Here is a 5,432-nt window from a genome sequence, read left to right on the forward strand (position 1 = left end):
TTTGCTTTTCTTTGGGAGTTCTTGCTTTATGTACAGACATTCTGTTGTATGATCTTGTATATGTCCATGTGTCTTGGATCTAGTATTACAGGCCACACACACACACAGAGAGAGATAGATAGATTGATAGACAGAGAGAGAGAGAGAGAGAGAGAGAGAGAGAGAGAGAGAGAGAGAGAGAGAGAATGTCTGAGAGGCCGAGCCAGACAGGGCATGGCTCCATGGAGATTAAGCTAATTACAGACAGTCTGCGATGAAGATGTCAGCTAGCTGCTCTCCTCTCCTGTGGACAATATTAGGCCACGTGTGACTAAGGAGACAGAGCCACTGTCTCTGTCTCTGACGTAGCATTTACCAACCACAGGGCCAGTGGAACATGGGATGACAAATGAAACCTGACAGCCTGTAAAACCCCAGGCATGCTACAGTCCCTTTCCCTCACAGCARACAGTGCTTTTATTTGACTGAACCAGGGATTTCCAAACCAGGGTGGAAAATGACGAGAAAGAGAGAGAGAAGCATATTCACGGACTAATGGCAAACTGTTAAGCAAGCCATTTGTAATGCAGTCTGATATTTCCCTTTAGGAGAGATATGACAGGACATTCATGCATTAAGAAACTATAATGGTATATCAAAACGTAGTAGATGGATATTGCCCATCTCTAGAGAAAGGATAAGCATGTTTAAACTGCAATCAAAAGAGGTTCATCCAATGTTTTTCATCTGAACATCCTTTGCAACCATCCAATGAAATGTATCAAAAAGAACCATCCCACTGAGCAAAAAACTATTCAATCGTTGTTTCCATGTCATTTCAACACCAAAAATATATGTTCTGATGTTGAATCAACGTGGAAAACTAATTGGATTTGCAAAAAGTCATCAACGTAATGACATTGTCTTTTTTTCACTGACATTTTTACCTAATCCAATGACATAGTGCATTTTTTTGTGAATTTACATTAGTTGACAACTCAATCAAATGTAAATCAAAACAAGACGTTAAACTGACATCTGTGCCCAGTGGGATCGGTTAACCAGTGAGCCGTGTCCAAACGATAATAAACAGAGAAAAAGCTTGATGAGCATGTTCATTTATAACAGCTATTAATTAAGAATAAAATCATCTAAAAGACGTTAGCACAGCCACCTAGCATGCTAGCAGCCACCTAGCATGCTAGCAGCCACCTAGCATGCTAGCAGCCACCTAGCAAAATTATGATAATGCCCTTTTAGTGTAAGAGCTGTTTGAACAGACCGCCTGCAATTTCTGCCTGTTTAAGCTATAAGAAAGAGAGTTCCAACCCTCTATGCCAATAACAGCTAGTTTTCTCCTTCCCACTCAGACCACTCCTAGACAGTCCTAGCAAAATCCTTGCTTGAGAAATTGCTCGTGGCTAAGAAGCTATTTTTGTTTGCATTTGACCATTTTAATTGAAAACAATCACAGTAAGGTAATTACTTGTCCAGAAATGATTTGATATTGAGATAAAAACGGCTTAAGGTGAATTTCCTGCAATTCTAACATGTTACCATGAGGAGTTATGAAAATGTTGCCGTTTTAAAGCAAGCTTTCTGCATTTCTACACATTTTACTATGGGGAGGTTATGAAAATGTTGCAGTTTTAAAGCAAGCTTTCTGCATTTCTACACATTTTACCATGGGAGTTATGAAAATGTTGCAGTTTTTAAGCAAGCTTTCTGCATTCTACACATTTTACCATGGGGAGTTATGAAAATGTTGCAGTTTTAAAGCAAGCTTTCTGCATTTCTACACATTTCACCATGGGGAGTTACTCCATGGGGAGTGCCTCAAATTGCACTGTTCTATTTTTATCTGTAGCCCACACCTTTTCAATATTTAAATTATAGTACATTTGACCCATCCACTGTTGTAGTGATGGAGGATCATTTGATTTCCAGTTTTTAAGTAGTTGAGAAAAGTATGGTCCACCCCATTGGGTATCTGACCGTAACCTCATATGCCATGTCTTGAAATATGCAGATAGACAGTTTAAAAGTAAACTTATATTGTAAAATTTCTGACTGCCAACGTTCTAACTTCGCCCATAACTTTTTGACTTTATAGCACTCCCGGAAGGCATGAATTATTAAGTCCTTGTTAGTTTTACACTTAAGACATGACTCTGCTGTTGTGCTGTAGAATTTGTGAATTAGGTTGGTTGTATAATACATTCTATACATTAGTTTATAATGGATTAAGCGTAGATTTTCATTAACTGTAATTCATGTTTGTTCATTATGTTCCAACACTCCCTCCATCTTGTGCTAATATCAGTTATTTTAAAGTCTTGGTTCCAATAGTTTATATATTTTCTAAGAGATTGTCAGTTGGTTAGGCTCTCTGTAACGTTGTGTATATCTCATCATATGAGTATATTTTCTGACTCAAATAAGATTCCCTCAACATTGCTTTGATTTTCTAAAGCTTTCAGGTCAAAACTTAGTGATTTAAAACTTAAGTTGCATATTTGAAAATGGCTTCATTGGTCAGTCCAAAATTGCTTTTTAATTCTGTTATGTAAATAATTGTATTTTCTATTACCATGTAATTACCACAGTTTCTATGCCTTTAGTTTTTCATGTGTAATGCCTTTAGTTTTTCATGTGTAAATTCCCAATCTGGCCCTCAAACCATCATGGTCACCTAATAATCCCCAGTTTACAATTGGCTCATTCATCCCCCTCCTCTCCCCTGTAACTATTCCCCAGGTCGTTGCTGCAAATGAGAACGTGTTCTCAGTCAACTTACCTGGTAAAATAACGGTAAAATAAAAATAAAAAATAAAAATGTGGGCCAATTTATCTGTGGATTCTGAAAAGCTATCCAATAATTATTCCATAGGGGTGTTTTTTTGGGCGTGATATTGGTTCTTGTAGAATCCATTTAATTTTCTTCCATGTTGTTATAGTGTTCTTCACTAAGAAGTTGTTCATGTTCAGGATTCTGGGGATGAGCATGCACATCTTCAGTATGTAATATTAATAATAATAMATTTTATTTGGTGGATGCCTTTCAGGATACTCAAGGACATCTTACATTAAAAGTAGGCCTACATACAAGCAAGTGCAGTATATAAGATCATGAAATCATTTGCATTAATAAAAGTAACATTTTTATCAAAAGACCAGACTAAACAGATAAAAAGAGGATGAAGGGTTGGGTAACAAAATTGGTAGAGGATACGAACCCAGTTTAGGGTAAGGTTGTGGGTTGGGGGGACACATAGGGATACATACAGTGCATTCGGAAAAGATTCAGACCCCTTGACTTTTTCTACATTTTGTTACGTCACAGCCGTATTCTAAAATGGATTGAATAGTTTTCCCCCCCACATCAATCTACATACAATACCCCATAATGACAAAGCAAAATCTGTTTTTTTGAAATTTTTGCAAACAAAAATAAATAACGGAAAAATCACATTTGCATTAGTATTCAGACCCTTTATTCAGTACTTTGTTGAAGCACCTTTGGCAGCGATAACAGTATTGAGTCTTCTTGGGTATGACGCTACAAGCTTGGCACATCTGTATTTGGGGAGTTTCTCCCATTCTTTTCTGCAGATCCTCTCAAGCTCTATCAGGTTGAATGGGGAGCGTCGCTGCACAGCTATTTTCAGGTCTCCCCAGAGATGTTCGATCAGGCTCTGGCTGGGCYACTCAAGGACATTCAGAGACTTGTCCCGAAGCCACTCCTGCGTTGTCGTGGCTGTGTGCTTAGGGTCATTGTCCAGTTGGAAGTTGAACCTTCGCCCCAGTCTGAGGTCCTGAGCAGCCTGGAGCATGTTTTCATCAAGGATCTCTCTGTACTTTGCTCTGTTCATCTTTCCCAACTTGTTTTTTAGCGTACTGTATTATACTAAAATACGTACTAAAATAGTGTACATTTTTTATAAGTATGGTAATAGTTTTGCCATTCTTTTATTGTCGAAATTTATTACATTTCAGGGTCTATAATCTGCAGGACACTTTTCCTGAAATAACTGTTAGATACATGGAACTCGGAAGCACTGAATTGAGTGACTTGTGTTATTTAAGTAAATTGGGATGCTACTTTGTCCCAGAATATGAAATACAATTCTATGGGAAAGCTTTTCTGAGTGCAAATGTTTTAACAGTGTCAAAAATGTTGGGGTGATTTCCATTTTTGCTGATAGTTGCTTCAGGGTTATTGAGTCTAAGGCGGCAGTAGGATCAGTCCAACTGTTATTAAATTCTGATTTACCTTTTTTGGCTGCAGGGGCAGTATTGAGTAGCTTGGATGAAAGGTGCACAGAGGTGCCCATAGTAAACTGCCTGCTCCTCAATCCCAGTTGCTAATATATGCATATTATTATTCATATTGGATAGAAAACACTCTTAAGTTTCTAAAACTGTTTGAATTATGTCTGTGAGTATAACAGAACTCATATGGCAGGCAAAAACCTGAGAAGTTCCACTTCCTGTTTGAATTGTTTTTGAGGTGGCAGATTTTCAACCAAGCTCTCATTGAAATTACAGCGATGTCAACAGTCAATAGAACTTTGTCTGATGACTCTAATGTGAAGGGGGGCCGAAGGAGACAGGAATTAGTCATCACTGCCATGAGGTGACCACGCATTGAACACGCGCCTTCACATGAGGAGGACCTCCGTTCCACCGCTCTTCTGAAGTCAATCTAATTCTCCGGTTGGAACATTATTCAAGATGTATGTTAACAACATTCTAAAGATTGATTCAGTACATTGTTTGACATGTTTTGACTGACTGTTACRGAACTTTTGGACATTTCGTCACGTTATAGTGGATGCGCTTTGTGACTTTGGAATTGTTTACCACTAACGCGCTAACCAAAGTAGCTAATTGGACATAAATAACAGACATTAAGGAAACAAATCAAGCATTTATTGTGGACCTGGGATTCCTAGGACTGCATTCTGATGAAGTTCATCAAAGGTAAGGAAACATTTATCATGTATTTTCTGGTTTCTGTTGACCCCAACATGGCGGCTAATTTAGCTATTGTTCTGAGCTCCGTCTCAGATTATTGCATGATTTGCTTTTTCCGTAAAGTTTTTTTGAAATCTGACACAGCGGTTGCATTAAGGAGAGGTATATCTATAATTCCATGTGTATAACTTGTATTATCATCTACATTTATGATGAGTATTTCTGTTGAAACGATGTGGCTATGCAAAATCACTTGATGTTTTTGGAACTAGTGARTGTAACGCGCCAATGTAAACTCCGATTTTTTGTTATAAATATGAACTTTATCAAACAAAACATGAATGTATTGTGTAACATGAAGTCCTATGAGTGTCATCTGATGAAGATAATCAAAGGTTAGTGATTAATTTTATCTCTATTTCTGCTTTTTCTGACTGCTATCTTTCGCTGAACAAATGGCTGTGCTTATTGTGGTT

This window comes from Salvelinus sp. IW2-2015, linkage group LG33 (assembly GCF_002910315.2).
Source record: "Salvelinus sp. IW2-2015 linkage group LG33, ASM291031v2, whole genome shotgun sequence".
Taxonomy (NCBI): domain Eukaryota; kingdom Metazoa; phylum Chordata; class Actinopteri; order Salmoniformes; family Salmonidae; genus Salvelinus; species Salvelinus sp. IW2-2015.